Source organism: Pseudopipra pipra, chromosome 3 (genome assembly GCF_036250125.1).
Source record: "Pseudopipra pipra isolate bDixPip1 chromosome 3, bDixPip1.hap1, whole genome shotgun sequence".
Lineage (NCBI taxonomy): Eukaryota > Metazoa > Chordata > Aves > Passeriformes > Pipridae > Pseudopipra > Pseudopipra pipra.
In genome coordinates, this window is record NC_087551.1 from 100565310 (window position 1) to 100592112 (window position 26803).

At 40.5% G+C, this 26803-nt stretch overlaps 1 long non-coding RNA gene across 2 annotated transcripts; it reads right to left on the reverse strand.

The window, feature by feature from the left end:
- Positions 1–26803, reverse strand: LOC135410624 (uncharacterized). 2 transcript variants are annotated; one of them, XR_010428793.1, is made up of 4 exons: positions 26546–26803; positions 25822–25934; positions 693–798; positions 1–118 (listed from the first exon to the last, which is right to left on the reverse strand). It is a non-coding gene; the product is annotated as an uncharacterized LOC135410624 (long non-coding RNA). The 2 variants fall into 2 exon arrangements; XR_010428792.1 differs by lacking the exons at positions 25822–25934; positions 26546–26803 and adding an exon at positions 16393–16501.

A 26803-nucleotide genomic window follows, 5' to 3' on the forward strand; every position in this document is an offset into this window, starting at 1 on the left:
GGTCAGTTTTTCACTCCCCTAGTGGTCCTGTTATGGGGTTTGTGATACAGCTTCTGTGACAAGCTCAACTTGCACCCTTCATTCTCTTCCATCCTTATCAGAAGATCAGCTTCAATCTCTGTAGTGATGGATACATAAATAAATTACAGTGAAACTTCTGCAAACTGTCATCTGGAAAGGGCCAAAAAGTCTAATTTTCTTTATTACAGAAGCTTTGGGCAGGAGTTTGAATCCTTGTTCTGTTTTGGGTTTTTTTTCAGGTAAAATATCAGTTTAATGTTTTTGAAAAGATTTTGTCTTTTTTGTGGGCATAGCATCAAAGCCTATTAGTGTAATACTTGCTATCATTCATTTACTGGAGAAAAATCATTAAACACATGTCATTTCAAAAGTGCGTGACCTAATATGAAATTGAAATGACCTTTATTTTGGGACACTACTGCACTGAGTTAGAGTATTACGAAGTCCCAAGCATTCCCTGTTTACAAATGCCAGTCAGGCTACTACTACTGCTCTAATGTGCTCAGAGATTGTGCAGCCTATGACCAACTGTAACTAATTGCAAATAGTGAATTAGCTGTGGGGGAAGATCCACAGTTTCCCAGGGGCAAAAGCCACTACTTTGAGACAATGGTTTAATTTATGTTGGAAATTTGACCAAACAGAAGTGGAAACATTGACCAAGTACTCACTTTTGTCAGATGCTGTTTCAGTGTTTGGCCTCCTGTCTTGCAATACATAAACTTGCATCTTGGGTCTAGGGTATTTCTTCGCATCCATATGGTTCTCACACCAAGTCTGTAAGAATGACAGATGAATGAGTCACAGTCATGTTTAACTTCAAGCACAAAGGTGTCTAATTCTTAGTCTTAAAAATGCACATGACTGCATCATAAAAATCCACAGGCTGCAACTCAGATCTTCAAAGCACTGCCACGGAGTGCACAGATGTGTATGTCAACCCTCTTGCACCCACCGTGCCATTCTCAGGACTCAGAATAGTCAAACAAGAGTCAGATTTCCATTCATTTCCTGAGGTTGTTCAACAGCTTTGGACGGCATCTGATGGATGCTGTGGATCACTAAGATTCTGTCCCCTGGACCTTTTAACACACATTCAGCCGTCCCCCTCTCACATCAGGGGACTCCTCCTGAAGAGGTGCAGCGCTACCAGACAAAGACATGACTGATTCTCATATCTGTTCCAACAAGAAGTGTCATGGCTACAGCAAATGCAGTATTTCACTGTGTCCAACTGCGGTCCTTCTCCTGAGGCCTAACAACACAAAAGGCATTTTGTAATAGCTCCCTTTGAAATCAAATTAGTAATGTTTCAAGGCGTGACCCGTAAAGGGCTGCTGTCCAGAATCTACATGTGTTTGACAGATACATCTTCCACCTAACGGGCCTCTTCAAGTGTACAGATGGAATCAAGATGTGTGAACAGAGCTCCAAAAGGAAAGCCATGGGATATCAGGATACACAGCAAAGCACTCTATCTCAACAGATAAAAGAATATCAGATACAATGTAGAATAGCTCACTCCAGCTGGTAGGACAGATTCTGACACTACTATATAGGTGAGATTATTGCAGAGGAAGATGACATTCCATATGTGCAAAAGCTAACAAAATATAGCCCAAATTAAACTATATAACCTTGTGCCAACTCCTTATAAAGGTCATACAAAGTCACAATCTCCTTCTTCCATATGTCCATTCATGGCAAAATGCTAGAAGTTACTGAGGGCTGTATCTCAGTATACCCAGGTACATAACCTGATGGGCAGGAGGCTAGAGTCTCTAGAAAACAGCTTATTTTTACCTGTCTAGCTACAAAATTAATGGAAAAGTTAGAAAAGAAGAGGAGCTTTCAAGTTTGCCACAATGTATTTGCTTATCTTCCAGAAAACTAACCAGTCCATTGTCCTTCAGGGTCAATCTCTCTGGAGCATGAGCATGAAGATGAGAATCCCTGTCCATAGTATATGAAAATAAGAAAGCATTTGGTGGTTGGTTTTCCAAATATCCAAAGGTCATATTTGATTGTATAGAGAATTAATTTAAAGCACAGCAACTTCCTAATGCAGTCCAGGCCTCAGGTCCATAACTCATTTTCACATGAATTCACAGACAAGAAAAAAAAATCATGCTAGTATATCAAAAACCCCTATAGCAGCCAAATAAAATGAAACACCTGCTGTCAGAACTCCATCAGCTACTTCTTGTTGCCAGTGTCTCCTGTCTGAAAGGAGGACACAACAGAGACTAGCTATGTGCATTTTGCAAGATGAAACAAAGTCCAGGGCAAGGCTGTAAGAAGACATAGGCTGTGCATTCTTTATTATGTGTCAGGACCAGCCACTTCTGAAAAAAAAAAAAAACAGATACTTTAAGCTAGGACTAGGAGCCAAGGTTAAAACACCATGGAGAAAAATGCCTGTGAGTGACAACAGCAGACTTCACTGATGGTAGAACTCAACTTAGACCAGACTCCCAACGGCTCATTTCTTTAACAACATTCAAGTTTTGCCTCTGCTAACAATAGGAATTGCAACCATTTCAGGAAAGAAAACCAATTTGTACCTTCTCACAAAAAGGGCAGAGGAGCATGCCATACTCTTACACAGTTTACACATAAGGTTATAGCCAAGATTTGGTTATATTCTTCCATATCGATATTTTCAGCTGCATTTGATTACTTAAAATGCCATAAATCACTGACCAGCACTCACAATGCCATAAATCACTGACCAGCACTCACAATTTTCACATTATTTTTCCAGGAAATTACTTCAGAGGCCAGGGAACTGTCACAATGATCACAGAACTGTATGCGAGTGCCATCCTTATAAACCTGACATCCCCGCAAGACATGCACAATATGAGATTCAAATCCTGATATGAAGTGCCAACTCAAACAAGGTGGGAATTCAGCTCATTCTCCATGTTCAAGCAGATCTCCCTGCTTGGACTGCAAAGGTGGTCAATTTTCATGTTGACTGTGATCATTAACAAATGTCCCTCAGAACAGGAGTGAGAAAACCAAACTAGTCCCACTAGAATTTGATGGCGAATGATTTTGCATATGAATCCCAGTGTGGCCATAGCTCTCCCTCTCAGATTATAAACCTAGTTAAACCTTTAATTAAGGAGTTAGTAAATGAATGGTCATAGGATCATTTAAATTAGTGCATCTGTATCAACAGCAGCATAACATCCTCCTATTTTTCTGAAGCAGTAACTATTCATGTTCTCCATGTGGCCTGTAAATAAATTTGGTCCTGGAAACTGTGCCATTGTTGTAGTCTATTAAGAAAAAGTTTAAAAAAAATAATGCATTAAAACACAGACTGAAGCTCAAAAGCAATTATCAGTCTGCCCTGTCACTCAGGTTGGGGAACATGAGCCAATGCTTACAATCTGAGTTCCCCCTAGAGTGGTACCTTTTCCTTTTCAGTCCATCATGACATATTTACAGCTTTGTCTCTCAGCAGTCCCTACCAAGACTCCAAGGATCCACACTGGCCCATCATGAATGTTATTTTTCTTGTGCTACTACTGCTAAGAGCCAATAAAAGATATTCAGCAAGGAATTAAGAGTCTGAGATTTCTGTCATTCCCATATATCCTGGATTAGGTTAAACATATTCTTTCTCCCCTTCCCCATTTCAACACTGCTTCCAAATGGATATGTTATAGAAGTAAATTTGCATTAGCTATATCTGCACTAGACAATTGAATGAGCTTGGGACAGTTCTTTGGGATTACAGTTACTGGTTGCAAATATTTCCTATTCATATTATTTAACCCGTATAGTCTCCAAAACTAGATAGTCAGGTACCTGTTCAGAATGGATCCTGGGTTGAATTTAATCCCTGAATTGTGCCTGTAAATTATTTGGGAGAAATCTAGTTGGTCCAGGTCTAAAGTCTGCCAGAAACTCTTCTAACACTTTAATTGTAAACAATGCAATGCTTGGGAATGCTTCCTCACAAGTTTTCTTTTAATAGTATAGATATTGCTGTAGACAACAGAAAAAGAAACTCAAAGCCATACAGAATCCAATGACTAGTGCTCTGGTTTTGCTTTCTTTTGTTTTCATTTAAACTCCTGCCTTCCACCTATTAATATCATATTCTATTGGCTACAAAATTACTCAATTTTCCTACAAACTCCCCAGCTGTAAATATATTATCAAACAATGTGTTATATTAGACACTGGAAACATTCTGTGTAAATCACACCCAGAAATGATAAAACCCTCTCAGACCAGAAGGGGCCTAACTGTCTTCCAGACCTCCATGGAGAAAGAGACCGAGTCTCTCTTAAGAGGGTGCACAAACTGTATTGTTCAGCAGATCTAAAACAAACAGTCTAATATTAGAGAGCAAGCAAGCATTTACAGGTCTCTACCCCAGGATAGAGCTCCCCATCTCTTGTCTGACTGTGACAGATCCCACACTAAGGTCACTGGTTTCTGGGTTATTCAAGCATTCAGCGTTGATGTAGAGTCGATCTGTTCCCACTCAGTTAATGCAGCTAGGACACATTACCCCTCAGTTTCACCATACATTCTCAAACAGATATGCAGACACAAGGACAGTGGTTCCAAATTCTTACAGAATGGAAAAGATCTTCTCTGCTCAGAGTTAGAAATCCCTATATCTCCCTGGCATCATTACTGGGTAGCAATAATTCCAAGGTGTTGAGACCACATTTAGCTTTACAGAATAAAACATAACAAGCTGTCAAAATGTGCATAAATAAATTAGAGTCATTATTCCAGCTTAAGGTTCTGGGGACATAAACAATCCTCTTGAAGTTCACTGTGACATTTTTTGCAGCAGGAGCCAAGCATTAAAATTACGTTCTGTATACAGAGAGCTGTAAATGCATTCTGTCTTAGGGCCTGGCACTGTGGCACAGAAATCAACAGGCCTGCCTTGGAATAGAAAATACAGCAGTTCAGGGCCAAGTCCCTGCCCCTGAGCACAAGTTTTATGGCACAGCCCATGTCCATATGGCTAAATTCTGTCCTTCTGCTCACTCCCCAAAGAGGAGTTCTCATCCATGTCTGCCTGCTTGGAATAGTCCCTGGCTCACACTGCTGCCTTAACCCATATCCAGGCACCACTGCAGAGAGTGCTGCTGGCGTGGGCAGAACCACGCAATGGAGTGTGCCAACAGTAAAACCACAGGTCACCACATGCCACTGCTCCTGGTTACTGACACAAGTCTGGGACTTCTGCTAGGATATTACCCTAAAACATGCTCACCTTTTCACGAGTCATGTTCAGTTGTATAATAGAACATGCAGGAAGTGAGATCCAAAAAAGACACAAAGACTGAAGACATGCATATATTTTGTGATATTTGGGATATAAAGGAGCTGTACCAGGTGAGACTGCATATCCATCACACCTCCATCACTAAGCAATTACACAAACTTAGGAAAAAGTGTGATATCAGGGTAAGCATGGAGTGATACCTTCTCAGTACAGTCTCCTGCAGCACTTTTGACTCAGAGACTTCCCAAACCAGAAGTAGTCTCTTGGTATTTAAAAGCCTTCTGAGGATTCTTCTCAAAGAAAATGAACTCTGGATTTAAATGCTGCATAATTAAAAAGTCAGTGAAAATAGGCATCAGCAATTTGAATTATAAACAAGGAACAAATCCATTCATTCAGAAAACACATTTTACATCAAAAGACCATCAAAACATGGATGAACGAGAATAGTGTCATTACAAGACAGCATCTAGTTGAAAGCTACAGTCTCTGAGAGCAAAATGGCACTGACATCCTCACAGAAGGCTTTTACTTGGGCTCAGTGCACACAAAACAAAACAAAAACAAATTTCATAGTGCATTCAAGGCAGAATGTGCTGTGGCAGAAATCAAAACAAATGGCTGGTAGCTCAGCAGCAAAATGCAGGATATGTCCTATTTTGCAACCAACAATTTTTACAGCAAATGTTTTTTCCTGACTTTTTTTAGTATACCCCTTTAAGGTTTTGAAAAACCGCCATAGCAACTATGTCTTTGGGTCCTAATGGGTATTTTTGAGCTACTTGCTAAATCCATATTAGGAGCTGAGGCAGCCGTGGCAGTATGAAGAATTGTTCCATTCCTGAGTGGGAAATTCCATGAGATAAAACATTCTTGCATTTTGTCCAGCAGAAATACTGTATTTCCACTGAAAATGCCATACTAATAAGCTCACTAGTGATGTTTTTTCTAGAAATAAATAAGACAGAAAACTTTTGATGCTCTTTCTCTGCCTCCCCCTTTTTTTCTTCCCCTCTTTCTCTTCAAGGTGGGACAAAGCTGCTCAGAAATCTAAATGCATTTTCCCCACTAATAATAAAGAAATGGCTGTTCCCTTACTTTTGCCTTGAAGTATCAAAAACATACCAAGGGAAAACCATCCTGCTTTCCAAAACTTTTTGTTGACAATGGAAAGAAAAGACTCCCTAGAAACATAACTAGCACAGAAAGGTTCTTGCTTGCTCTGTGCTTACTCACAGCTCAGTCACAGCTGTGCAGGTGCAAGTTTAAACATCCATGACCTGGCTCCTCTGAGATTTCCCCTCACCTCCATGTACATTGTAAACATGACACAAATATGCTCCAGTGTTTTTATTTGGGAAATTAGGGAAAATTTATAGAAATTAATTTAGAGCACATGACAGAGCAATTCTGACTAGGACGGAAATCAAGAAGAATGCAAAGTCTTTAGCCAAACTTGGGAAGGAGGTATACAGTACTACAACACAAAATTCCCATTTCTATATATCACCATCTGATGTGCATTAGAGGAATGCTATGTCATTTAATTCTGTTCTGCCAAAAATTTCCTCATCTGCAAAATGGTGACAGCAGTATTGCCAACCTCACAGGGATCCTGTGAGATCAATGACCTGCTTTCCAGTGTTCCTATGGCGGGCAAATATTAGATGAAGCACAGAGGAGTCCATCGCTGCCCTATGGCCTCCTCATATGCCAGAGAAGCATATAGGGTTCTTGGCATGCAAAGCACCTCCATTCATTCTCACTTGTAAGTATGGTTGTTATGGACCATCAGTTACTCAAAAGAGCAAAATACAAGCTTGAGGTTTTGCCGGCAAAGGCCATGAAGCAAAAGCAGTTGTGATCTAGCTGTGAGCACTAGGTACTGGCCAGGACAACACAAGAAACACAATATCCAAAGAGACACAGGAGTAGGACAGGATCAATTTATCAACAAAAACTTCGATATAATTACCACTAGCTATAAACATGCTGATTGCAGTACTATTTAAACCTAGTAAATTAGATTTGCTTTCATCAGAAAGAATAATCTTGGCTCTGGTGCTGTATGGGGACTGACAGGAAGGTAGGGAACCATGCATGCCACTAGGGAAAGATCTGTGATCATTTTACCTAAACCAGCATTGATCTGGCTTCCTCAGATTACTAATCAACTTCAGAACACAACCACTACATCAATCCAAGATATAAAAATTCAGTATTTACAATCATATGTGTAAGATCAAATTAAACATAGAAAGAGGAGGAGGAGAGTGCAGGACAAATGAAACTAACAGAATACATTTGAGTTGCAAAAAATTTAAGAAAAAAATGGGGGAAAAAAAACCTAAAACCATGTAAAATGATCCTTCAGACTAACCAGTAACTCTAGTAAGCATCCATATAGCCAAGGTTCAGTGATCAATACCAGCCTTGTGGGGAAGGAAGCATTGTTATGATGCGGGCAGTGATTGTTATGATAGGGAGGGCAGCAGGTGACACAAGCCCCTCAAAAACATTACATTTTCAACACAGTTTCAAACATCCTCTCAGAAGGAACAGTTTTATATGACAGTGTTCCAAAGCCTTTCACTCCTCATTGGTTAAATCCACGTCTTGGAACAAAGATGTTAAAAAACAGAAGCATCGCTACAAGGTACCCTGGAAACAGGTTAATACACAGGAGGGGCAGAAAGACATCATGAAGTTCCCCATTTCTTTTCCCCTCAGCCTATGTTGTGGCAGGGCAAATGGCAGACATAATAAATATGGGAATCCAACCAAAAAATAGGAAAAGTTTTTCTGAAAATACTGCATGTACAAGATTATATCCTGCTCCTTTCCCCTCTGGTGTTTACAGTCCACCTTATGTAGGTATGCCTTATCATTGAAGACAGACAATTAAATATGGGAATGGCTGTCTGTGTTCTTATGAAACCATTTCACCATTCTTCCACAGACAGGAAAATATTTAGCAAGAGGTGTGCAAACCAGGCACAGATGCAAGAGTGTGATTGAAGGTGAGTGTCATCTGCTGAAAGCAGATCTAGACAGAAGGATTCAGCATGAAAAGTATTTCCTTTATCTCCAGACTTAGAATTTTCTTCCTCTGGCCTGAAAATGTTTGTTACTTTTATTCTGAAACTTTGAGTTTTCTATTCATACTTTCAACAACAAACTGTCAACTGCAGTCCCAACATTTACAGTATATCTCAGAAAAATCTACTGAGCTCAGCAAAATAGTCCTCTGCTTGCTCACATAGACCAAAGCATTTGAGCCATTGGAAAATACAGCAGAGAATAAAACATTCAGCCATTAAAACTCACTTATCCAGTTAGTTTCTCTCTAACAGCACTTCAGAGCTTCAGTTCAGTGACATGAAAAACTCACAAATCCAGAAAGTGGTCAGTATGCAGAAAAAGCACTTTCCAACTGCTTTGATGTGTCCTGGTGAGACTCTACATTACTCCAGAAGCCCCGAGGACATACACTGTAGCAATGTAAGGGTTGAAATTTGCCCTTATATTTTTGTACCACTAAAATCCTGCATAATCCTCATTTCGAAGACTTAAGTGACACTTAAGCAGTACATAGCCTCATACCAAGTCTTCTTTGTGTTGGCACAAATTTCACCCAGGCAAGACAATATTTGCTCAGGTGCAGTACCTTGGGTGAGATTTAATCCCTTTCATTTCTGACACAACACTTATTATGTACAATAACTAATAAAAGCCACTCTTGAGATCAACAACCTATACATTTTCAATTTCCTCTCATGTACTCTAGCCTTTCATAAGCTCCTTTGATCCTGTATAGGTGTCAATCTTTGCATGCATATAGGTCACAAGAAAGTTCACCTCATGTCAATAGCCCAGTCACCTTCAGATCCATTGATTTTAAGCCATTTCCATTCCCAAATTTCAATTTATCATCTTATCTTAGTCATTCCATTATTCTCAAAGATCCCAAGCAATAGAGACCGTGATTTTCCTTGAACTCCATATCAGTGGTAAAAAAGTCATGTCAAATATCAAAACTTCCTTCTTGCCTGGCCAGTTGGAGACACATGTACACACTGTGTCCTTCTCCGTCAAGGGAAATGTGGGCCATCTGAGGCAGGGTTTACTGAGGCTCCTGACTCAGGAACAACTTTACTGAGATAGAGACTGGACTGTAATCACACAAAACACAGAATCGAATCCTGCAGGCTCAGGATGCCTCACAATATCTGCACTGAGGATTCCAAATTTGGAGAAAGGCAAAGGGCTACCTGATGCAGGCACCCCTAGAAGAGGTTGGATGAAGACAGAGAGCTGTCTTGGGTTTCTGCACAGAGCACAACTGTACCCTCTTCTCCCTCCAGCCCCAGAGGCTGAGCACAGCCTTTCACAAGTGCACAAGTGGGATCCCTGCTGAAGCCTGAAATCCCCCTCTGCAACATAAAACTTCCTTCATAGTTTTTCCCTTCTTTTCCATGAGCACAAAAAGTTCTGTCTTCTTTGCTATTTCAAATAGGATCAGAGGCTGCCAATGACAGAGTGCAAGATGAAGGACTGGACGTAATCTTTCCTGAGAAGGCAAACCTTATTGAAATGTTTGTTTTCACTCTGCTGTTAGACATTCCAGCTAGCGTGAAGCTTCAGGAACTTGTTCCAATGGCTTGTTTCTCCTGCTCCCTCCCATGGCAAATTGAAATCAATATTTTTAGATTCTTGTCATTCCCTTAAAGAATCTCTCTCTCCCTCCCTTTCCGAGGTCACACAAACTTTGCTTTGGACTCCAAACTATTAATTTTTCACATTACTCATTTTAGGTGTCTGAAAAGCTTCTTACTCATCAGCCCATAGAAGGAAGTGTTCTTTTTCAATTTTTTTTCCTTTTTAAGACAAATAAGAGATACAGATCTCAGCAACAGAAATGAAGTCTCCATGCCATCGTAACAAGGTGTCTCCAAACCTGATTTGAAGTACTCCTCGGCCTGGCACATATTTGCTGGCTTTGCTTCATGCTCACTCGAGTCTTTACTTCTGTAGGCACAGCAAAAAATCTGTGTCAATTCAGGAAATCAGAAGTACTTTTCCAATCAGGTAAAGTAACTGCAGGGAATCTTAATGAAATTGAATTAATTTCTCATAGGCCACTGAACAGTGTCAAACATTACTGACTTTTGGTAGTTATGAGCTTAAGTTACACTTACACTCTTAACTAGAGCTTAACAGCCACATAGCCCTGTGCAAGCTTCTGGAGTTCAGCAAGGACTCTGGTCAGCAATGCCTGGAAAAGAGATGAGCACATAATACAGGAAGCGGCTTGTGCAGCAAGAAGCAGCCTTCCTCATTTACCAAACTTCCCTTTTCTGCTTAGCTCCTCTCCCAGATGCATTTGGACTAGCAGAGGAATATACAAATGCAGTCCTACCTGTCAGCAGGGAAGAATGTTTGTGCATCTGATTCCTCTATCTCTCTACCAGATCTTTGCTCTTGAATCTCCTCAGGCTCCTGATAACCTCCTGATGTTACTGCTGCTGTTTGTTTAACATAAACCCATAAAATTCTTGAGGTTGCCATATCGCCCTTTTCTCCTCTCCACACCCAGAATCTCCTCATCTTCTTACACACAGTAAACAATTCCCCACAGGGTCCACATTTATTGTGATAACTCACCAGCCCATTAAAACTTCAACTCTGACACACACAATGCAGCAAATCTGTGCAGTGCTATCAGGTAAGACTTTGCTGATGCACTCAGACTTCACCAATAAAATAATATTTGTGTTCTCACAACCTTCTACTGAAGTCTCCCAGAGAGAAAATATTTTTCACCATAGAGACTTCAGCAAGTGTAAGCTTATGGAGACACGGTGGAAAGCATTTTGTAAAGGCAAAAAGCAGATGTGGTCATACAGACAGTTTTGTTCAGCTCACCTATACAGTTACTTTAATTCAGAACAAATTGGATGCAAGTAGCACCATATTCAAGTATTTCTGGTTTGGCCCTTGAGTGGACAGAATACAACTGAAATCCAGACAATCCACATTTTTTACACCAGGTAAGCCAGGATCACATACAGGGCAAAACAAAACAACTTGCTTCAGGTTTGAAAAAACAATAGACTTCAGGTTCGAAAAATATGCTGAACTGCTTGTGCTTGTTTGGAAACAGTCTTAAGTCTAGGTCAGTAAGAAGCTCTTTCGTTGCTGCATTGTTTCATGCCTACCTGGGACAAGGCTCTGTGCAGTTGTTTCTGTATTCATGATGTCTCTTTGAGGTCCTAACTCCCCACCCCTGCAGACACTTGAGAATGTATTAGGTGACAGACTATATTATGTACAGTTTCTTCATTCAGTCATCTCTCAGGCTGCAATTACCTTTCTGATAAACACGTAGGTCTACATTTACACAAATGCGTTTGCATACACAGCCAAAAGAGAGAGAATGAGAGAATTAGTCAATCTGTATTAACAAGCTTTGTTTTAATAATACAAATATCTGAAAGCATTTCTTTGTGCATACCTTTCCGAAAGTCCACAGCCTATTTCCCAAAGACAACATGTTGGCCATGCAACAGCAATAAAGCTGTCACACTGCCTTCGGCTGTAACTTGCAATCTGTCTGTATCCAATACTTCACTAAAAAAGAAAAGGTGCAGGCCCTAAATCTGGATGAATTGACTGACAAAGGGCTCTGCTACCTAAAATTCAGATCATTTTTTTCTTGGCAAAAGCATTTAAATCCTCTAATGTAGATTTATGTAATTTTGTCTGGGTGCCTTTCCCACAGAGGCTTCAGAAATTAATCATGCTTCCTCCACAATCATGGAAACATCCCTGAGTTAGCATGAAATTACTTTTCAATTTTTTTCCTCATTTTTTCCACCTGTCCCTCTCCTCTAAAATACCTGACCTAGTTGAAAGTATCACATGCTATATTTCACATTTATGGAGAAATGTATCTGTGATAGTTAACAAGATTCTGCAAATGATTAGGACTGTAACATCTTCAACATTTCTTAAATTGTTTTACAGACTTGGTTGCTGTTTGGTCAGACTCATGGACACCTGTAAATTCAATATCTTTAGAGATACTTTCCTATGTCACAATTCTACAATTTCAAATAGTTCCAGACTTGTGATTAATTTTAGAGACAAATGGGCAGCAATAAACTACTCCCTTATTTATTATTTTTTGCTATGTTTCATGTTCCATTAGAAGACACAAAACACCCTGACAAACAGGAACTGAAAGAGAAAATATTGGAGCAGGGAGCTCTGTTTTTAAACAGGTCAGTTTAATATATGCAAAATGAAAGATATTTTATAAAACCTATTAATAAAATTATTCCCAAGCTAAACCAAAGTCAACTGCAGTACTTCTGCTCTACTTTAAACAATATGGGTTTCATAACTCATTATCTCACAATTACTAATAGTTTTTCCTTGATGAACTCTGTGCTGCCTCATCCTAATGAAAGTGCTGCAAGGTAATACGGCAGTTACATGACAATGCAAATAGGACCCATTCAATTTGCACAAAAAAAGGTTGCAAGGAGCAATTAGCACTTCATTAATATGATATAAAATGCTAATTTGCCATATATCCCAAGTGACTCAAAACTCCTTTCCATCCATATGTGCAAATAATAGTTAATATGATGCAGTGTGTGTGAAGCAGGTTCATGGTGCATTAGCTGGAATCCCTGTGTCAGTTTTCAGTATAATAGCTATTAGTTAATATGAACAGTAGCTCATATTTAACCTATGACAGCAGTGTTAAATGATAAAAGGATCTGTTGGCAGCAATATCTCATAATTCCACCCCTGTACAGTTCTCCCTTCCTTGCTATCCAGGATGAAGTATTGGAAACTGACTTCTAATCTAATTTATAAAGCAGATTGAAATGAAGTGCTGGTAGCACTCGGCTCAGCTGCTCAGCATTTTGAGAGGCAAGATCATTCCTGGTGAATTGCACAGCTCAGGCATTCAAGCACTTACTGGCAGCTTCTAATGATCAAAGTATTTGACTTAAATAATTGATTTATTTATACCAGTAAAGAAGCTCCAGGGGGTTGTGAATATTATGAGATATAATCACACCACTAGGGAATTAGAGACACTCAGATGTGCCTTGTGCTTGCTAATGCCCTGCGGGTGTGATTAGGATATCATACATCAAAGGAATTTGCTCTAAAATTTTTCATATAATAAATTAATAAAAGTAATTTATTTAAATAATTTCATTGATTTAGTGGGACAGATCTGATGCAAGATGCAATATGCAGAGAACTACAATGAAATATGTTGATCTAGGACAGTACAAAAGCCCCGACCACCTTCAGTTAACACACGAGTACCAGCAGGATCCTCTGGCTAGTGGGTCCCTTACGAGGTATTAGCATCACGTCAAAGTTTACTGTCTGTGACAAGCATTCCCAGAGATTTCAGCCAGCCTACATTGTCTGAGGTGGAGCAAAATGGTGCTTCTCCAACAAATCCTTTCAGGAAGGGAAATGCTGATTAACAGTGTCATACCAGGCTGTACAGCATTCTGGCACAGGCAGGCAAAGCTATGGCTGCAATTCCTCATGGAGAACCAAGGGTCTTCTGGACAAACTGTTTATTCAGATATTTTAACAGCCACCTTAATGGCTTATAGGGCTTGACCATTGTAGATTACAAATATTTTACAGTCCTTAATGCATTTCTTGCCACAGCATAAAAAGACACTAGGGAAGTGTTCTTATTTCAGTTATATTCATAAGTAATTGAGTTACCTAGAGACCAACTAACCTGCTCAAGGGCACATCGACAGTCTGGGCAGACGAGGGGATTAAACCTGTACTGACTTTCCGCAGTATGCTTCTATTTCAGAAATACAGCAGTTTTTCCACAAGAATATTATAGCAACAGGCAATTATCTTTACCCTAGCATGCTGCAAGGGAAGTACACAGATGTACCACTTTCAGAAGTATAATTCCTCTCTATATACCAGGACTCACAGGGAAGCATTTATGGCAATAACAGGAAAAACAATGGCATTCTTTTAGAGAAGAGATGTGAAAACCCCCTGTAAATTTTCAGAGTCATATAAAGGCATGAAGACAGAAAGCAAAATTTGGGGGCAATTTGTGCCTTGGACAAACTAGTACTCCAGGTGCAAAACAAGATTGCTGTCCTTGAGTTGTAGAAAGAATGAGTGAATAAGACATTTTGAACCCATGTCTTAACTTCCCTGGGGTCAGGCCTAGTCTATTTTATATTGCTTTAGTGCCCTCCTAAAATGTCGCAAAAGAACTCCAGAATTGCAATGCTGTTTAAACAAGCCATGCAAGTTCTAAGTGAAGAAATCAACAGCAATTATAAATTCCTGCAAAAGCACCATCTCTATCACTAAAATTAGAAAGGGAGAGGTGTCAAGGGACTTGTTCATGCTTATAGGAAATGCCTGAGACTGTGTTCAACTTTTCCACACTTAAGTTTCACTCTCATTCTTGCGGATGTGTTCTGATTCAGAAACAACAAGCATTGTGAGTGCTGGCTGGGCCCATTATCAACTTATGTCACAGAATGAGGTACCCAGAAGAATATCACATATCATATGTGATGCCTTTATTGCAAGGGTTACAACTGAAATCAGCTTCAAATGCATGCAAAATTCGGTCCCTCTCTCTTACTGAGTTCAAAAGAAACTCTTCTGTCTTGGAATTTCAGGATTTGAACTGAGTCTGGAGTCATGCAGTCCACTACCAATTAGTGGTACATGTAGCATGCTGTGTTGAAAATAAATGTACACATTTTTTTATGTTTATAACCTCTTTCCCTTTCTTTACCTCATTTTTCCAACATGCACATAATAAATACAGCCTGTCCTACAGATGCAGTTTCACTAACGTACACAACAAGAGGACTTTTTTACTCCCCAGCACTAGAGGATACAGCACTGTCCACTGGATGGGCTGTGGCAGAGGTTCAGGAAGGGTGTATGCCCAACATTTTGGTAGGGTTTAATCTGCCCATATAGTCCTGTAACACAATGTGTATTTGCTTTGTATTGCTTGTGCTTCTCATCTGTCTGGGTTCTCCCATGCCAATTTATCCTTGTAGAACTGAGTTGAATACAATTAGTATGAGGAATCATGAAACTCAGGAATAGCCTTCATACCTAGGCTCATCTTTAAAAAAAGAAGTACAAAAAGTCAGTAAGTCCCTGATATATCTATCATCATTAGAAATAGAGTCATGTCACCAACTCTGACTCCAGTTTCAAATTCTCAGTGTTTTCTGTGACTGCCAACTGGAGCCTCAACAGCTACCAGATCTAAGGGAGTCCTGCACTGGCTGGGAAATCTCAAATGTGATCCCAGCTTAGATTAAAACAGAGTTTAGTAATTCTGATCCTAGTGATATCCCAATATGCATCCCATAGCACAGCTGCCTATTAGTTAAAACTGCAAATACCAACAATCTACCCTGGAAGCAGATTGTCAAGTTTGCAAGAAGCCAATGGAGATCAAGGATTATTAACATCGGCTCTCAGAACTGAGGGGTTTTTCTAAACAGTGTCTGTTTTGTTATCTATATCAGCCATGAGCTGTGTGTTACTCTCAAGGAAAACAACAGCTACACCACCTTGGGCAAACCAACTACTTAGAAGCCCAGAGAAGTGAATCACTGAGAGATCTCAGAGCAGAAAGCAGCCCCTGAACATCTCAGCAGTGAAAATACCTACCCTTGATTGGAGAAAAAACTTGAATGTCAAGGAACAAAACAGTATTAAAAGCTGAGGCCTATCAATATACTAGAATTTTCTGTGTTTAAGTATAAAGGAAAATATTATTTATATCTCTACAGGACTATAAAGTCCTCTCTCTTTGCACACAAAAATACCTTTGCTCTAGCTGAAGTGGGAGGTGGACAGCATTTCTCAAAACCAAACCTCAGCAAAACAATAGCCAACATCTAGGGACCTAGCATCTATGATTAACATCATGCTGACTGGCAAGCCACAACTGAACTCAGAGGCAGGAACATAACTGCCAGTAAAGGTGTATGAATCACAGGACAAATGTGATTAGACAGGAGCTTTCATAAGCAGGACCTGACCTTGAAGGCTTGGCTGTAGTGAATCAAGGATGGTGGCAGCTAACACTTGGCTCTCTGCACAAGGTGAGTCTCCAAGTTGCCTCCATCCTCATCCTCCATCGCAGGAATTCAGTCTGAAGATAACAAAGACATGAATCACCATGCCAAATCACATACAAGTGGAAGATAGAAAGTGAAAAAATACATAGAGTCTGGAAAGAAACACTTTGGGGCATAAGAAACCAAGAATAGACTCAGCAATGGCAGCGGGCTTTGTAAATGAAAAGTAGGGAGTAGCTCTCCTCTATTGAGCAGCTTTCCCTTCTGTAGAAAGCCACCCTTCCTTAGCCTCTCTCACTGCCTGAATTCAGTTAGAAGCCACTCTCCTTCATCCCAGTGGTTGCGTCCCAGGCATTGTGAAATCTTAGTGCTAGTAGCGTTTGCAGCTGTAGGAAGTCAGATATAAGCCCTAGTACCACCAGTATGCTGCTGGCAATAAAGCCTGGTAGCTCTATCACCAGCTAGAGCTTTCAGCACGCAAAAAAACCAGTTAAATAAACCACAGACTTGGTGATCAACAACAGACCTGCCTGCTCATTCTGCCTGGAAAGGAAATTCCCTCCTTTTGAGCTGGTTGTTAAAGTGCCACTCTTCTCTGAAAAACACCTGATGTAACATGACATCCTCCACCTGAACCAGCCAAGCTCCTCAGCAAAAGATTCAAATTTGGGACTCCAGTTAGATGACTGGATCCACACTTACTCCCCTGAAAAACAGAAAAGGACTTTTAGGGGCACAGACCACTCAGTGGCTCTAAAAGACAAGCAGTATGAGAGATGTAAGGGCCAACACGAGGCGCTGCAGCTAAAAAGCATCACTCTGGGTACTGATTTCCTGCTCTGGATACATGAATCTCGCTATTCATGGAAGGAGTCACCCTACCACCCTATCTTGCATGGATGCTGCCCTATATTCCTCCTCCCCATTTCAGAGTCAGTTGGGCCTTCATTTTGAGTAGTAGTTCTGCAAATTGAATAAACAAAATATTAATCATTGTGAGGCCAAATTCAGTCCTTGGTGCATGCTTGTAATGATATAGCCAAAACCATCCAGGGAGGAACCTAATGACATGTTTCCACATGTGGTAGAAGGAACATTACCTATCTTTTCTGGTCTTTATATTGCTCCTGAGAAAATCAGTAGGAAATTTGTCTTTGATTTCAAAGGGAGTAGAAAGCTGAACTATACATTTTAAACAGAGTTTTCAAGTTTTGGAGTTTTTTTTGATTCTTACCTTTTTCAATAAACTTGCAAAATGAGAAAAGCTTCTTTGCCACCAATAAAAAGACAACAAACATAGAATTCATTACTCCTTAGCAGTTATTGTACATCACAGATGCCCTGTTTTCTAAAGGGCATCCCCTTTCAATGAAGAGCTGCAATGATTTCTAGTAAAATATTTAAATCTAACTCCTCATTACTCCAAGGTCCCCACCCTGCTGCCAGCCTGACAACTTTGGAGCCTGTGAAAGGAGGAATGTAATGAGTATACATTAATGTTATATAGTTTCCACAGTTCTTGTTCTGGTGTGACCAGATTTATGTATGGAGTACCTTGAATGTAATTCATTACAATTATACATAGTGTTAGCTTCAACATTTCTGCAGGTAGCACCGTCTCCAAACTCTCTTAGCTGCAGCTGTATGAAAGGAACCAAGATGTGGTGACACAATGTTCATTTGTTTTGGTGGTCAGACTCAATTTAAACAACATAACAGGGTCTAAAAAAATACTAATCTGTGAAAAAATGGGAAAGTGAGTTAAGTAAAACCTTCAAATATTCCCTTGTTCAGGACAAGCTGTGTGGGCTGACAGCTTCTCCCACGGGAGTGAGAGGTCTTACAAAAAGCTTTGCTACGAAAGATCTGGCTGTTAAGGCAAATCCCCAGCAGTCAGAGACCTGAGGAGGGTGAAGCCCAGCTATTGACACCCAAACACAGAGCAGATATTGTGAAGAAAATACGGGCGATGAGAACGGCAGTGGAGGGAACAAATAGGGACTGCCTCCCACACAGGGGAACAACAAACCTGTGAAAATAAGAAAGTGCTTTTTCACTAGGCAGATTTTTAAGGAACAAAGATGTGTCCCATGGCTTTCAAAATGCTACCTGGGCAATTAGGGAATGTCATCCCTACCATAGCTTGAGGCATGGGGGGAGAGGAGAAGGCAGGTTATTAAAAGTAAAACAGAAATACAAGGAGGGTTCTTTGCAAGTAGAATCAATTCAATTGCAGCCATCTTCAGAGGGGAGAAAAAAAAATAAAGTGACCTCAAGTATTGTTGACTTCCCATTTTCAGCCCAAGTTCTGCAATAGCCAGTGTTGTTACCAGAGCACCAGGGTCCTTGGACATTTTCACCAGAGCTCTCATTTTTCAGAGGACTGCAGTTCAAACAAATCATGTTTTAAAGCCTTTTTTTTCCACACCACACAAGATATGGTCATGAATGCAATGCAAACCGTTAGAAATAGTCATTTTAGACGGTCTCAGTTAGGAGTGGGCAAGAGAAGGAAGAAGAGCCATGTAAGGAACTTTGAGTCTCTGAAGCCAAGAGTAACTTCACAGAGCTGGGATTGTTGAAGAGCAGCAAAGCTCCCACATTGTTGGTTTACACTGTCCAGAGACATAAATGGATTATAATTGAAGGCAATAATAATAATAATTATTTACATTTAAAGAGTGCTTTTCACCAAAGAACTTACAGGCAATTTTACCTATCTGCAGTTCTTACATGTCGCTACACCTCTCTTTAGAGTTACTCCTATAGCTTTTCATGGCATACTGTACAGGAGTCCTGAAAGCAAAATGCTATGCCCCAGGACACAGTCAGAGCAGCTAAAAGAACCCCGAAATCCTCCTCCCAAATCCCAGGTCTCACCAAAAGTCCCCAACATATCTGTACAGGCAATGCTGGTAAATTATATAACTACAACGACTAAAGACAAAAGAAAACATTGAAGAACAATTCAACACTAAAGACAGACACAGACTTTTCTTATTTAGTTCCATATTGATGTATCTCTAAGTCTCTTGTAAGGCTCCTGTGTTCTTCTAATACATGAGCAGTGAGAGAACAAATTGCTAGAGGCTTGCACATGAAAGAATATGCACCATGCGTGAAGCTGAATTTACTTTCCCAAAACTTTTCTCCCCCAGGACCTTCTTCCATGAAATAAATTCACTAAGGGAGAGGAACCTATTTGCAACCTCCATTCTTAACAGTGAATTGCCTAACACAGGAGCTGTTCCCAAAAAGTAAGCAGATTATTCAGCTGTGGAAGTATAATTAAAAGACATCTGTGCAGTTCTTGAAGACCTCAAAGAGAAGATGTGGCCAGCAAGACCCAGGACTGCCCATTAGAAGCCTGGTTTTCTCAAGACATGAACTTTCTTGCATACCCCATGGCAGTTTCCACTAAAAGCAGTATTGCATTTGTTTAAATTTGCATAAGGACAGAAATGCTTTGTTTCTTAGAAGGCAAAATTCTCCCAGCAATTACTTTACTAGACAAGCATCTCAGCTTTCATTTTAAAAAATAAAAGGAGCTGTCTCTGGTGTGTGTCAAGAGCTGCAGGAACTACATGGAGCTTGCAACACTCAGTCTACCAAAGAGGTTGAAGGCAGCTCACAGGCCTAAGACAATGCCAGCAAGACATTCCCAAGGAGGTGACAACAGGACAGCCACATGGCCCTACCGTATTCCAGATAACCCTGCCCTGAACCCCTCGTCTCAGAGAGTCTGTGAGAAAGGATGCAGTCCCAACGAGCACTGTTCCTTACTTTTCCCATCTTCTACAGCTCCTGTCTGGGTCTGGTAATGCTGAAGTTCATCTCTCTGAGCACAGTTAAATGGAATAAAATGTCATATTTAGCATCAATAATGACTAAGACAGCTCACCTCCAAATGCATTCCACAAAGCTGCACAGCCCTGAACACAACATCCCTCTCATTTGTACAACACTTGAGACACTGAGACAAAGCTGGGAAAGGGACGTACCACACATTGCTTTAATATATGCAAAGTTTCTTTTGGAAGGTCATCTCCTGTGTTGGCACTTTTGTTCTCAGGAACTGACAGCAACAGACAGCGTGCAACCCAGCTGAGGACACTGGATGGGCCATTACACTGTGAAAATTATGAATTTGCAACATGGTGCTTTTTAGGAGCTGCATCCACAGGCCCCACAGCACTGAAGGCACGCTGTGAATGTAATAAATGGGGCAGAACAGATCATTTCTTGTAGAGGTATCATATATTTGTGTCAAAAATGGGTGTGCTGCTTTTGAACAAATCACATGGCCAGAGACAGCAGTGTTTCTGCTTACAAAGGCTTCATACAACAAACTAACACTATTTCCCCAAAAGTACCTTAGCTGACTACACAGCAATTACCTTTGTTCATGCTGATACAAGGAAAAGTACATTAACATAGGGAGAGTTTGGGAATTCCAGACTCTCTTTTCTCAGATCCCAGTTGTTACTTGATTACTATTCTCATCTCAAAATCCCAGAGAAAGAGCTAGGGATTTAAAACATGTTATCAACATTATAGCAACATTTGTGGAACTTGGATGTGAGTAGAAAAACTGTCAGAGTGAAGACTTTGGAGGAGTTACTTGAAACTCTGTGTGCACGGCTGGAATGCTTAATGCTTCTCCAACAAAGTTCCAGTTTAGTTTTACAAGCATGGCATCCTTTTCACATTAGCACGTTATGTGAAACATCACCCTGCTTTCTCAAAATAGCAGCTCTAATGAGTTTCATGGTAGATGTCCCGCTGATCAAACATGGGTTTATGAGCAATACAAAGAACCAATAGCATGCCTGAGCCCATGCATCAGCCCAAGCGCAAGCACATTGTGAAATGCCTGCTTCTGCCCACACAGGCACTGGTTGCTGGCTAATGAACAAGGAGATACAAATACAGTCATACCACAGTTCATTAATAAGTTCAGTTAAAGTAGTAACAACCAGTTCAAATTGTTCAACAAAATATTTCAAAATACAGCTTGGATACACTTTTTTATTGGAAAAAGGAAGCTAAGACTCGGCGGTACGTGGATCATAAAGGTTTAGCCTCTCTCCTCCAGTGGACATACAAGAGAGGAAAGGAAAGAGACAAAAAGGTAGTATGCTTTCCATGCTCTCCCCTCTTCCACTAAACGTACACAAGCCCCTCCACAAGCCAGCAGTAAGCCTGGGCTCCACCTGAGGGCATCATCTTGACACTGAGACACACATCAGGTTTACATGCAGCATTGAATCCCTAAATGGGAATATTAGTACTTACCTTCCATACTTTTAGGCTCCTGCAACAGGGAACAAGACTTAGGCAAAGCAACACAAAAAAGGAGTCAACATACTGTAATCTCCGTTCCTAACATATGATCAGTCACCTACTAGTCTTCTATTCAAAGCATCACTATTTTGCCACATGACAAGAAACACATTCACACAACCAGAGAGAGAACTGGAATAACAAAAATGTTGCCTTGGTCCATGACCAAGGTGAAGGCTTATGGTCATAGCACATCATGAAACCAAGAGAGATCCTGATAACGTGGCTAGAGCAGAAACATCCCAAGCACATGGCTGTAAGTCCAAGAGTCTTTATGCCACAGACTCCAACATAGTGCCATCATACAAGGAATGAGTTTTTCACACGTGACAATTACACAAGAGGGAGTGCCCCATCAAAATACTTAGGCAGTCTGCAAATCACTCCCTGCCTAAAACTGCAGGGACTTTGAGGCAGCAAGTTGCTGGCCTTGAGCTGAATGGATTTTGCAGCCTAAGCTGGATATGACTTGCAAGACCCTAAATTGGGCAAACCTACTGCAGAGGGACAAAGGAGAAGTATTGCCTGCATTGCATAGTTTCTAAGCTCTCCCCAGCACCTGAAGAAGCTCAGCAAGGTGAACTACTGCATTCCCAGCAATTTCTCCCTACAATATCTATTTCCCAGGAGGAGGGGACTAGGCCTAGTTAAAATAATCAACTTTTGGCTCATAAGCTCTTGCCCTCCTTTCTGCACTGGGAGCACCCTTATGATGGTACATATTGCTCAGCCTCTCACTATCACATGGTACAATTAAGTTCAGCTTCTAAAAGTTCTACCTGTAATTGGAGCCAGCTGCAACCTTTCTGACACATACTAATTGCCAGTAATGATTTAAGTGCAGTCAATTCACATGCTGCAATTGTTTTAAATAAAGGAATCTCTCGTACTTTTTCCTTGAGAAAAATCTGTTAATCTTTGTTGCTGACTTATCAAATCCTCCAGTCACCTGTTTGCCATCATTTTCATGAGCTGATAACGTGTTTATTAGAGCCATAATATGCAGGTGGAAGCATAAAGGTCTCATTTGGCGGAGTATGAATTCTGTCTCATATATCTGTATGGAAAAGCTTAGTTTCACCCTTCAGCTGTGCCTCAGAAAAAGAATAAGTTCCAAAATAGTATCCTTTATTCTTTTCAAATGGAATATTAGTTCTTTTAAGCTCAGTACCTATCTCAAAATACCATTTGGATGTGCATGACAGGTTGGTTTTTGTTAAGCTTCAGATATCATCACTGCCTATGGTGAATCCATCCACCCTTAGTTAATTTCGGCTTAATTGTATTCTCCTTTTAATTATTTTTCATATATAAAAGCAAGTTCTACAAAATAATAAAATGTCATGTGGATTCTGTAAGGCTAGTTTAAGAGTTCTTCCCACAAACTATTTTAGTTTCCTGCAGAAGACCTGACCTGAGATACTGCATTTCTGGCAGAATGAACCAAATATCTCTCTGGAAGTTTTTCTCTCCTTTCTGCAGTGTTTGGCATAACCCTAGTTATGGCTAGGGTTTTGTTTGGGGTTTTTTTAGGGGGGTTGGACATTTGGTGGGGGGGGGAGGTGTTTGGTTGTTTTTTAAGGCATGCTAGTGAAATTACTACAGTTTGAAGTCAGTGCACAGGGTTTATCAGCCTACTTTTTCCAGCAAATGGATGTTCTGCTGCAGCTGAGTTCAGTGGTCCTTCAGCTGGTTTATGTGTGTGATGTACTGAATGTCCTTAGCTCCCAGGGCAGCCTTTAATTGGGTCTAACCCAGGTATCTGCAATCTCCAGAAAAATGTTCATAACTCTTGCCTCACCTGTGACACTGCAGGAGGGGAAAAAAAAAGTATGGACCATAGTGTGAAGTGGGGATGTTCAACCAAATATCTTTAACTATATGAAAGAAAAGAGAAAGAAGTACCGAAAAAAAAAGTACTGACCAGCCACTCATGGAATCAAGGCAGATTTTTCATGTGACAGAACCAGTCTGAATCCAAAGAGAAAATATATAAGAAAGAAAAGAAACTGCAAACAAGAAGCCAAATTAAAACCTAAATTATATTTGGGACAGCCAAACTTTCCAACTGTAAGAGGAATTTCATCTGAGTTAGGACTCCTGGACTTGGCTCCTGAAAATGTAAAGTTCTAGGACAGTATGTGGTTCACTATAAAACAAATCTAGCATATAATAATTTCCTTCTACAATTCCCATGACTTGTGGCACAGACCCAAAACCTCTTCCATGATTCACATCCAAACCTCCCAGGAGAGATGTGATGGCCAGATTGTTAGTTTTAGTGCATGAGTAGTTTGGGTGAAATGACAAATGCTAACACTCAGTCATACTGTGGAGAAGAGATGACCACAGTTATGAGCAAAGGGCAGAGCTCCACTGACAGTTTATTATTAGAATCTTGAATATGCGTAAAAAATGTTGGATTTTTTTTTAAGGTAAATAACATTTTCCTACCTAACTTGCCAGTCCTCAGGGACAATTGTTTAGTCACTGCACAGTGTGGGCCAGTTCCTCTTTTCCAGAGAGGAGAACAGCCATCTCAGCTGATCCAACAGTCCAACAGGCTGATGTTACAAAGCACCTCACAACTCTAAAGTCTGCTTCTGTGCCCAGTAATCTCCTGAATCTGCATTTTGTACAAACTCTGAGCCAGTGCTGACCATGCCCAGACTAACACCTCCTGGAATAGCTTTCCCTACTGCTGAAAACCTTGCCAGAGTAAATAATGTACCAGTTTGCTGATGCAACCTCTTCCAGAACTCCTCCTAGCTTTAACCTTTCCAAATAGTCTCTGAATCTAAAATACAGTTAATCTGTGCCTTCGACTCATCAAATTATTCATTCCAAATTTCATGTTTGTTGTTAATTATCCCCTTTTTCTTCCTGTTTGCAGATTAATCACAGATCAATCTGTCAAATCATGCAGAGAAACAAGTCTCAGCCTCATGGTCTTTGCTCACAACCCATTGCTCATGATACAAGAGCGATCACTTATACCACATGTTATTTCCTCCTTGTCCCTGACTACATGGCTGAAATTTTTGAACTGAGGAGAATACTGACAATCTATGCACCTTTGGCACAGCTTTGCAGAAAAAAGAAATAAAAAAAAGGTAATTCTACTTAAATTTGTGAGCATTCCAGATCCACCAGTCCTTCTAAAAATGCATCTTAGATATCCCAGTATTAGCAAACAAAAAAAAATGGAGATTACAAAGAGATAAAAAGATGAAGAAAGAAATGGAAAAAACTTGCAACATTTGACTGTAAAAGCTATCATTGGAGAGATCACATTATGCAGTTAGATCTATCTAACCACCTCACCTAAAACTTGTGACAGTTAGAGATAATTCAACAGTGGAAAGCAGAAAGGCAGAGGTCTACCTCAAAGGGCCAGAAACATCCTTTTTTTTCTCTCAGAGCAGTTCCTACTTCACATGTGGTGTCCCACACATGCAGTGGACCATGAGTTCTGAGTGGGACCATCAAGCCAGTTATTCCTGTTTTTGAAGGGGAAGTGAGGGGACAGATAGGAGGAGGCAAAAACAGTGGTGACCACTGGAGAAGTAGAATTTGAAGATCAAGATTTCCTGACTGAGGTTAGAAGAAAAGACAACTGAAAAAAGAACTATGTCTCTTTGGATATTTTCCGACATCTCTCAGAAATGTATCTAAACAACACCAGTCTTATCAGATAGAGGCACTGAGAGATGGAGGTGAGCCAGCGGACAGCCACGTGAGCAAAAGAGGGCAAGGGACAGGCAACATGAAATCTTAGCCTACTGCAGAGCAGGGGAAAGCATATGGTGCTATTTCCCAAGCAGGCCCTTAAGCATAGAGGAAGAAGAGGAACACCACAGAGACAAAGCAGGCCATGCCTGAACCCCTGGGTGCTAAACATTCAAGGGCAGGATGGAATGGAATTGCTCAGAGCTATTACAAACCCAGCAGCGCTGCTAGGAATAAGAGTTCAGCCTGGGCCAAGGCACTCCAGTCCAGCTTGCCAAGCTTGGAAGTGGCTCCATACAAATCTAAGCAGCCTCTTACCTTCCTATCTGATGGGCTCTTAATGCAGTTCCTCCATCTCCCACGTATGAACAGTAGTAATGTTATGTTCTTACTTGCTATAGAATATCAGAGCTGTAATAGCAGTGGAAAGGCTGGAGAGAAATCAGGACAAGAACCAAGGATTAAAGAAAAATATCTGGTTAATTGTCATTAATAAAAAACCCTTCACAGAGTGGCAAGTTTCTGTATTTATCATGTGAACTTCCCTTGAAAACAAACAACCACTAGTCCCCTGAGGACTTTTCCAACAGTCACAGAAGATATCTAATGAGGCAATGTTTAAGAGACCTAATTATAAGGAAAAATAAACCTTGATAACCATCTTATCCCACGTACAGCTTAAATATGACTCAGAGTTTATTTTAATAATCCTCACAGGTTAGCACAGCACAGTCCTAGCTACACTGCAGCAATGCAGCTAGTGAGAGATCATGAAAAGAAGCTGGGAAGTTACCCACAACAGGATGCTGACCAAACAGAGGTGAAAGAACAGAGATGCGCTATGGAAGGCTGAAAATAGCAGCCTTGAGAAAGCAGGGCTTTGCATTGCAAACTCATATCATTATATCAATTTTACCCACTTTGCTCTGATCACCTGTGTCAACAAGGCATTTCCTCTGTACCTTGAGCCACATCGCTGCACCTGCCCTTGAGGGAGGAGTTATTGGATTAACCCAGCTTCCTCTTATCTATGTTTACTCACCAAAATTACTCTGCAGAGAAAACTCCCTGAATCAGTCCCAGGGCTGCAGTTTCACTCATATGCAAAAACTCAGATGTAGCATTAAACATGCATAGCTAAAAAAAAAAAAAAAGAAAAAAATGACCTCATTGTGAGTAACCACCACAAGCCAAGCTGGGTGAAGTCACTGGGGATTTTTCTTTCCAGCACGCCCACACCACTGGGACTCTTTCAGAGGGACAGACACCTGCAGTGCTGCTGGGCACAGGCAAACTTTTC